Genomic DNA, 10,857 nt, shown 5'->3' on the forward strand with positions numbered 1-10,857 from the left:
CAACACTGTCCCTTCATGTCTGATATACTAATCCGGACAACACTTGGTCGATTTAAGACTAAATCGCATGACCTTTAATCGATTTAAAACTAAACTGCATGACTCATGTCCGGTTTAAGGCAATCCGGACAACACATGATCGATTTAAGACTAAACCGCTCAATACGTGATCGGTTTAAACTAGTCCGCACGACCCTTAGGCGATTTAAGGCTAAACCGCCCAATGCTTGGTCGTATTCATACTTCTCCGTTCAAAACCTTTGTCCGGTTTACATAGTTTTAATTTCTCACTAACACCCTAAATCGCACAATACTTAAGCGATTTATAAATAAATCGGACACTTCCTATCCGGTTTAAGAGTAATCCGGATAAGCTTTGTTCGGTTTAGACTTAATCCGGTCACCCCTTGTCCGAATAAAAACCTTAATTGAATAACTGATTTCTTTCCAATAATAAACAACATTCAAGTAAAACCAGTAACAAATTATATGCAAAAAGGGTTTAGAAATCACTCACCTTTATGTAAAAACTCAAATTTTGGAGAAGATAAAACCAAAATGATTCCAATCTTGATCTTCGGACAATTCTTCTCTCTAATTCCTCTCAACTCCAAAATAAGGCAAGAAAATGACTCCTCACAAATACTTCATACTTATACTTTCCAAATTTGGAAAGTCGGTTTTCCCACCTCCCCCCCAACATGCATGTACATAACCGAATCACCATGCATGTAGGCACATATACACTTTTACATATTCTTTCATATATTACACACACACACACATATATATATATGTACACCTACATATTATGCACATATATTCCCATGCATAAAATACACATACTCACATATTTAATCCATCTAAGCATATATCCACATAAACAATTAATTCACATAATAAATACCTTGAGCAATAACCCGGACTCGGTTATCATGTTATCTACCCCTTCAAAAGAATTTCATCCCGAAATTCCATTAATCAAAGAGCCATGGATAATCTGTTCTCATTTCTGATTCCAATTCCCAAGTTGCCTCTGGTCCTTTGTGAAACTTCCACTATACTTTAACCAGACTGATTTCCTTGTTTCTCAACACCCTAATCTTTCGGTCAATCACGGCTTCTGGTGTTTCCATAAAGTTTAGTTTACTGTCCAGTTTGACCTCTGGTAATGGTACAGCGAGACTCAGATCAGCTAAACATTTTCGCAAATTCGCTACATGGAAAGTGTTGTGAATCAGACTAAGCTCTTCTGGTAGTTCTAACTGGTACGCCACTGGCCCGATTCGTTTACTTATTCTGAACAGCCCAACATACCTCAGACTGAGCTTACCCTTCTTCTCAAATCTGATGACACCCTTCCATGGCAAAACTTTCAACATCACAAAATCACTACACAAAATTCAATCGGCTTTCGGCGATTATCAGCATAACTTTTCTGGCGATCTTGCGCTGTTCTGATTCTTTCTTGGATCTGTTCAATCTTTTCATAAATTTCTTGAACAATCTCAGGACCCGTTATCTGCCTCTCACTTACTTCTTTCCAACACAACGGCGTTCGACATTTACGTTCATATAATACTTCATATGGTGCCGCTTGGATGCTGGAATGATAACTGTTGTTATACGCAAACTCTATTAGTGGCAAATGATCTTCTCATGATCCCCCGAAGTCAACAATACAATTTCTCAACATATCCTCGAGTGTCTGGATAGTTCTTTCACTTTGCCCGTCTGTTTGCGGATGATAGGATGTACTTAACCGAATTTCAGACCCCAGAGCTTTCTACAAACTCTCCCAAAACTTTGAGGTGAAACGGCTATCTCTATCAGAAACAACAGACAGTGAAACACCGTGCCTAGTGATAATTTCTCTGATATAAACCTGAGCCAGCTTTTCTAAAAAGTAATTTTCTCTTATAGGTAGAAAATGGGCTAACTTAGATAGGCGATCAACAATTACCCAGATCACGTCATACCCCTTTGGAGTTCGAGGTAACTTCATGACAAAATCCATCGTAATTTGATCCCATTTTCATACAGGAATCTCCAAAGAGTGAAGACTTCCATATGGTTTCTGATGCTCGATCTTAACTTGTAGACACGTTAAACACTGTTCCATATATCTAGCTATATTTTTCTTCAATCCGGGCCACCAATAAAAAGATTTCAAATCCCTGTACATCTTATTGGTACCTGGATGAATAGAGTATCGGGACTTATGGCTTTCATTCAAAATACTTTCTAGATATCCCAAAAACTTGGTACCCAAATTCGCCCTTGAAAACACATAATCCTTTTGTCGTTTGGTTTCAAAGTTGAAATCATCATACCCAACCTTTCTTTTTTGATAAGAACTTCTTTCATAGCTTCCTTCTGACACCTCAAAATTTCTTTATGGATATCAGGGACTAAACTTATTCTCATTGCCACAGTTTTAATAGTCCCGCTCCTTTCTTTTCTACTTAAAGCGTCAGCTACTACGTTGGCTTTTCCTGGGTGGTAAATGATTTCACAATCATGATCATTAACAAGTTCAATCCATCGACGTTGTCACATATTTAAATCTTTCTGGTTGAACAGATGTTGTAGACTCTTGTGATCTGTATAAATCTGGCATTTTGTCCCCAGAAGATAATGTCTCCATATTTTTAGAGCAAACACCACTGCTGCTAACTCCATATCATGGGTCGGATACTGCTTCTCATGATCTTTCAATTGTCTTGACGCATAAGAAATCACCTTTCCTCTATGCATCAAAACACATCCCAATCCTAACTTTGAAGCATCACTGTATACCACAAAATTTTCGGATCCATCAGGCAGGGTTAACACCGGCGCACTACAGAGGTGATCCTTTAATAGTTGGAAAGCTTCTTGCTGTTCTTTTCCTCACTGAAATTTGACGTTCTTCCGAGTCAATTTGGTCAGTGGCACAGCTATCTTAGAAAAGTCTTGAATAAACTTACGATAGTAACCTACCAAATCCAAAAAGCTACGGACTTCAGAAGGAGTCTTTGGAGCTTCCCACTTCTCAACTGCTTCGATTTTAGTTGGATCTACTTTCACCCCTGCTTCTGAGATAACGTGATCCAAGAATTGGACTTCCCTTAACCAGAACTCACACTTGGACAACTTGGCATACAACTTTTCTCTTTTCAACAATTCCAATATCAAGCGAAGATGTTCCGCATGTTCTTCTTCGGTTTTAGAGTATATAAGAATATCATCGATAAATACAATGACGAATTTATGAAGGTATTCTTCACATACCCTATTCATTAAATCTATAAAAGTTGCGGGCACATTAGTTAAGCCGAATGACATAACTGGAAATTCATGATGCCCGTACCTGGTTCGAAAAGTTGTTGTAACAATGTCTTTCTCTCTGACTTTAAGCTGCTGATACCTTGACCTTAAATCAATTTTGGAGAAATAACTTGCTCCTACCAGTTGATCAAACAAGTCATCAATCTTTGGCAGAGGATACTTGTTCTTGATGGTCAATTTATTTAATTCTCGATAGTCTATACATATTCGCATAGATCCATCTTTTTTCTTGATACCGGAGCACCCCAAGGTGAAGTGTTGGGTCTAATGAATCCTTTATCAGTCAGATCCTTCAACTGAGTAACCAACTCTTTCAATTCCAAAGGAGCCAATCTATACGGTGCCTTGGCCACTGGTGTTGCCCCAGGTATAAGATCAATCCGGAATTCAACAACTCGATCTGGCGGTAATCCAGACAAATCCTCTGGAAAAACTTTCGGGTATTCATTAACGATTGGAATCAATTCCTCTTTTCTTTTATCTTTCTTTGTATCAACAACATACGCTAAACACCCTTGATATCCCTTCCTAATACACTTTCGGGATTTTAACACCGTTAAAAGACTAGTGTGATGATTCTGACGATCACTATAAATAATAACCGTTCCTTGATCTGGTATTGTAATTCTGATCATCTTCTTATTACAAACAATATTGGCCTGATGCTCTGCTAACCAGTCCATACCCACTACTACATCAAACTCTTTCATTGGCATAGGAAACAGTCGAATCGGTAACTCACACCCCTCAATAACAATAATACAGTTATTGAATACTCTAGTAACAGATTCTTGACTATTAGCAGTGTCAACCACTAATTTGTCATCAAGTAGCACAGAATTCAAACATGCAGATTGAGCAAATGATGGTGATTGATACAAATGAAAAATTTGCACTAGAATCAAACAACACCTTGGAACGTATAGAATTTAGAAGAAAGGTACCTGTTACCACATTTGGGGTAGCTTCTACCTCGTTCTTTGTCATTTGGAACGATCTACCTCTGGCTCCACTCTGGTATCCCCTCGATGCATTAGGCCTTCCACGACTAATGGGAGCATTTCCTCCTATTGTCAAATGAGGAGTTCTCAATTGAGAACAATTTGGTCGAATGTGGTCAGGTGAATTGCATTGAAAACATCTTTTGGGTGTAGTACAGTCCCTTGACAAATGCCCTGTCTCTCCACAACGATAACATCTCTTTGGTTCAAATGGACAATTTCGCTGATGCACCGGCTGACATTGTGGGCAGGTTCTGACAGGTGGCAGCTGTGGAGGACGGTTATCTGTTTTAGTAAATTTGGGTCTTCGAAAACTGACTGAAGACCCTTCCCACTTTCTTTTCTCAACAAATTTCTCTTCACCTTGCCAATTTTTATTTCTTTTAGTAATTTCAGCAGCATTGACGGCTAAAGAGAAAGTTTCAGGGTTCATAGCAATCACGAACTCCCGAATAGAAGGTTTCAGACCCCAAATATACCTTTCTACCTTTCGTATTCTGAAGACACGTAATGTTCAGCAAAACAGGAAAACTCAATAAATATCTCGGTATAATCCCGCACATATCTATTCCCTTGTTCTAGTTTCAGAAAATCCTCCTCCATCTGTCTTACTACTGTCGTAGGACATAATTGTGTTTTGAATTTATTCACAAATTCTTCCCAAGACATGATCTGTAGTATATTCGATCGTGTTGAGGATTCCACATCCCACCAATATAAGCCATTAGATTTAAGCATAGACACTGCAAATCTAACCTTATTTTCTTCAGAACATCTACTGGTGTTGAATACCGATTCAATCTCTTTTATCCAGCATATTGCTTTTACTAGATCTCTTTCTCTTGAAAAAGTTGGAGGTTTACATGTCAGAAACATCTTTATATCCCCTCCCTGGGTATTACTTCCTGCTGAAGGAGCTGGAGGATTAATTCCAACTCGCTCAGTTTCTACTCTAGCTGGCAGTCCCATAATGGATATCAAAGTTTCCCTCAGTTTTCCCATTTTTTCTGCTAGATCGCTCCTAGTTATAAACTCTGATTGTTGCCTCTGTTCTTGTTGAGCATTCCCAGAAATAGATTCCCCTTGATCAGGGCGAATCTCAGCCTGACTCCTCTCAGGAATCTGACTCCTTCCTCGACCTCTACCCCTACCCCTTCTACGACCTCTACTCCTTGAAGCATAGGTTGGTGGATTAACAGGAGATTCCTCCCTTTCTTCAGATGCAGGGCGGGCAGTTCTCTCTGATCTTTGCGATCGACTAGACATCTGTAGATATTTTAGTATTAAATATCACATATTCATATTCCCAAATATAATATGGTATCCGAGTATAGGTATGTACCTGTAAATTCATAACTACATTGGCCATTTGTAATTCGAATTCACCTTACATACTACCCTCTTTAACCCATTATATTTTATTCCCAGTGATACTAATTATGTCCGGGACTCTTAATATGTAAATGACAGTTTAAGTCTAGGCATCATCCTTTGAATACCTAAATCTCTTAAAATAAGGCTCTGATACCACCTGTGTAACACATACACCACATTTGCATATAACACATATTTCATTACATAGAAACATAGTTTACATCACATGGTCCCACTAGTACAAGAATTCCTATATGTACAAAATCTACATATGAAAAATTCCAAAACAAATTCTGTACTAACACATGTAATACAACATGTGTCTTCAAAATAAGCAATCCTAAGCAGATCTTCAAAAGCAGATAACAGGTTAGGAAAATAATCACATTTTCCCTTTCCCCTTATTATCCCTGGACCCCCCATTCCTGCATTGCATAATTTTAAAACAGAAATTGAGGGTTAGACCAAAAGGGTCTAGTGAGTAAATTCCTTCTTTGCAAATGCAGGGTGATGAACACCAAAATATAATAAAATACCTTTGCTCAGGAATATTTGTAATACAATTTAATAAAGCAGTCCTCAATGACAAGTATAGAATAAACTCAAGAATCTCAGTTCTATTATAAAATATATCTGCTTAAAGATCCAATGTTCCCAATATGAAACAAATATTGTAACCAAAGCTTCTTTGAATCATCAGACTAAAAAGGCCAGAATTCCTCTGAAAAGATTTAAGGCAATACTTGCCCTTTAGGACAAATCATTTTCCCCTTCTCAATATCATCTAAATTACTATTTTTAATAGGAATAATGATATCTCTAATTCATCAGGTCACGAAGAAATGATGACTCAAAGCTATTAAATCCAATTAGTAATAATAATAAGAGTTATAATAATATCCACATATGACAATGCCTCCCTCATTCCAAGTACACCTCTCCTAGATATGTCACCCTTATTCCTCCACCAAAACAGGGCTACTTATTAGGACAGACGAAAGTCACCACGTCTGAAGTTACGCATTCCTAGTTCCAAGCCAGAACAGACTAAAGTCACCACGTCTGGGGGAACTACCTCTTAAAACAAGTTTCATACCAAAACAGACTTACGTCACCACGCTTGGTAGAAATAGTTTACAAAATCCAATTCCATACCAAAACAGACTTACGTCACCACGCTTGGTAGGAAGGTTTCCCAAATATAGTTTCATACCGAAACAGACTTATGTCACCACGCTTGGTAGAAACATATCTTTTTATTTAAAATGGTATAAAATACCCCTTTTATAAATCCATAATAAAACCTAATAATAGACATTTTTAAATTATATTAAATGTCTACAATATTCAACATTTAAAAATTATCAAATATAAATCACCCGGATAAGTTATCCGTATATACAATCTGAACAACACTGTCCCTTCATGTCTGATATACTAATCCGGACAACACTTGGTCGATTTAAGACTAAATCGCATGACCTTTAATCGATTTAAAACTAAACCGCATAACTCATGTCCGGTTTAAGGCAATCCGGACAACATATGATCGATTTAAGACTAAACCGCTTAATACGTGATTGGTTTAAACTAATCCGCACGACCCTTAGGCGATTTAAGGCTAAACCGCACAATGCTTTGTTGTATTCATACTTCTCCGTTCAAAACCTTTGTCTGGTTTACAGAGTTCAAATTTCTCACTAACACCCTAAATCGCACAATACTTAAGCGATTTATAAATAAATCAGACACTTCCTATCTGGTTTAAGAGTAATCCGGACAAGCTTTGTTCGGTTTAGACTTAATCCGGTCACCCCTTATCCAAATAAAAATCTTAATTGAATAACTGATTTCTTTCAAATAATAAACAACATTCAAGTAAAACTAGTAACAAATTTTATGCAAAAAGGGTTTAGAAATCACTCACCTTTATGTAAAAACTCAGATTTTGGAGAAGATAAAACCAAAATGATTCCAATCTTGATCTCCGGACAATTCTTCTCTCTATTTCCTCTCAACTCTAAAATAAGGCAAAAAAAATGACTCCTCACAAAAACTTCATACTTATACTTTCCAAATTTGGAAAGTCGGTTTTCCCACCTTCCTCCCCACATGCATGTACATAACCGAATCACCATGCATGTAGGCACATATACACTTTTACATATTCTTTCATATATTTCACACACATATATAATATATATATATATATATATACACCTACATATTATGCACATATATTCCCATGCATAAAACATACATACTCACAGATTTAATCCATGTAAGCATATATCCACATAAACAATTAATTCACATAATAAATACCTTGAGTAATAACCTGGACCCAGTTATCACATTTTGGCGTTTTATAGATGCAAACATTGATTCTATATGGGAAAATTCTTGAGAAGAAGATGCTGGAAACAAAAAATGAGAACTTGATCATGGACGAAATCGAACCACAGTTGAGAAAACTCTGGAAAAATGGTGGAACCTCTAGAAATTTTCCAAATAGAAGCTCCTATTTTGAAGAATGAATACAAAGCGATGATTGCATGAGCGGCAACAACATAGCTATAAAAGTTGTAATTTTGTTATGTTTTCTGATAAATTTCTTAAATTAATCTGTTGAAAGCAAATGGAAGTAGTTTACCGAAAGGCGTCGAAGTCGTACCAGTGAAGGGAATCAATTGTGGAGGAAGTATTGGTGGTGAGCATAAAATGGTAGTAGTGAAAGTAAAAGAAAAAGCGGCGAGATGGAGAACGAAAATCGAAATATTGAAATGGCGGAGGTTGCGTGAGACGGTGGATTGGAATAGAGGCGTGTCGTGAGGATGTGTCTAGTGGATCGGGGAGTGGGGATGGGCTTTCAAGACCACCATTTTCGAGCATGACTATGGTTTACTGACGATGGTGGATAGAGTGATTTCCATGGCGGAAGAGAAAGGTTGGAGGGGAATGGATGTTCTTTTTCCTTCTTTTGGTTTCAAAATTTGTATCCGGATGGCCGATTTCATTCCAAAATTAAGAGTTATATAGTTTTCCTTTTAGTTGATTGTTTCATAGACAACAGAACGTGAATAGTAATTCAAGGTAGTGGGGAGAAAATTGTGGGGGAAGTCGGAAAAGAAAGGGGATGATGGGGTGGGGGTTTAGAAACTTGTAAATAATGCATTGATGACAGTTAAAATTCAACAACCATAATAAATAATATGGTATAGATAGATAAGAGTGTAAAATGGAAAATAAAAAATAAAAGATTAAGATACTAAAAAACATCAATACGTATTTGTCATATTTAATAATATTATTAAACTTCAATAGTATTCGATATTGGGTTCATTTTAAAGGTATTGAAGAGACGATTATAATGGTATAATTTATAAAAAAAATATTTCTAAATATATTTTTGTTAATATATAGTTACATATGTTAATATGAGAAGGTGTAAAATGAAAAATAGGAAAAGAAGAGATATAAAGTAAATTAAATAACTAATTATAAATGTATAAAATGTTATTTAATAATAAGAAATAATTTTATTTTTAATTATCATGTTGAATGTGGAGGTTTTAAATGTTCAAAAATTGTACATAATGGATCAAAATTTATGCCTCTTAAAATTTCACTAATAACCATTTAGCATATTTTATAATATAATATAGATAGTATAGATAGATAAGGGTGTAAATTAAGATATATAATATAAATTAAATATAAGTTTTAGAAATAACTCACTACATATTTTTGATATTGAATATTACAATAAAATTTAAAATATTCAATATTGATTTGTTTTAAACATGATGATGAGGCAATTATAATTAGATAATTTATAAAATAAATAAATGTATTTCATAATAATTTAGTTCATATACGATTATTTATTTTAATATGATAAAAATGTAAAAATAAGTGAGATGAAACAAATTATATATATAATTATAAGAGTATAAATTATAATTTAAAAATAAAAAAATATTTGATCTTTAATATTATCTTGGGATGTGGAGATTTAAAATTATGGGTTCTACACCTTTAAATTTGTAAATTAAGGGTGTAAAATAAAAATAAAAATAAGGAATATAAAATAAATTAAATACGACAATTATAAAGCATAAAATGAAAATTTTAAAAACAATTCACTAAGTATTAATGTTATTTAATAATATAATTAAATCGAAAATTATTCAATATTGGACTCATTCTGAAGACATTGATGCTACGCTTCTAATGGTATAATTTGTAAAAAATAAAATATTTTTTAATATATTTTAGTTAATATATGATTATATATGCTAATATGATAAGGGTGTAAAATGAAAAATAAAAAAGAACGGGATATAAAGTAAATTAAATAACTAATTATAAGTGTATAAAATGTAACATAAAAATTAAAAATAATTTGATTTTAGTATTTGAAATGTGGAAGTTTCAAGGGAGGTGTTTAGCTTCAAAACTTGTACATGATGCATAGTAAGTGATACCTCTTAAATTTCAACAATAACTACTCTTCATGCTTATATATATATATATATATATATACATATATATATATATATATATAGTCTAAATATAGATAGATAAGAGTATAAATTAAGAAATATATAACGAATTAAATATAAGTTTTAAAAATAATTCACTACATATTTATGTTATTTAATAATATGATTAAGTAAAAAAATATTCAATATTGGACTTATTTTGCAGACATTGATGAGACGACTATAATAATATAATTTATAAAAAATGAAACGTATTTTTAATATATTTTAGTTGATATACGATTATGTATAACAATATGATAAAAGTGTAAAATTAAAAAAGAAAAAGAAAGGGATATAAAACAAATTAAATAACTAATTATAAATGTATAAAATATAACATAAAAATTAAAAATAATTTGATTTTAATACTTGAAACGTGGAAGTTTCATGAGAGGTGTTTAGTTTCAAAACTTGTACATGATGCATAGATAATGGTACCTCTTAAATTTCAACACGTAACCGTTTTAGGTACTTATATATATATAGATTATATAATAAAAATGTAAAATAAAAATGAAAAAGTAAGTGATAGGCAACAAATTATATATCTAATTATAAGAGTATAAATTATAATTTAAAAATAAAAAAATATTTGATCTTTAATA

At 33.8% G+C, this 10,857-nt stretch overlaps 1 pseudogene; it reads right to left on the reverse strand.

The window, feature by feature from the left end:
* The window catches only part of LOC112506149, a 9,971-nt pseudogene extending 1,374 nt beyond the window's left edge, over window positions 1-8,597 (reverse strand).
* Between the last annotated feature and the right edge of the window lie 2,260 nt (window positions 8,598-10,857).

This window comes from Cynara cardunculus, assembly GCF_001531365.2.
Source record: "Cynara cardunculus var. scolymus isolate 2C chromosome LG 2, CcrdV1, whole genome shotgun sequence".
Lineage (NCBI taxonomy): Eukaryota > Viridiplantae > Streptophyta > Magnoliopsida > Asterales > Asteraceae > Cynara > Cynara cardunculus.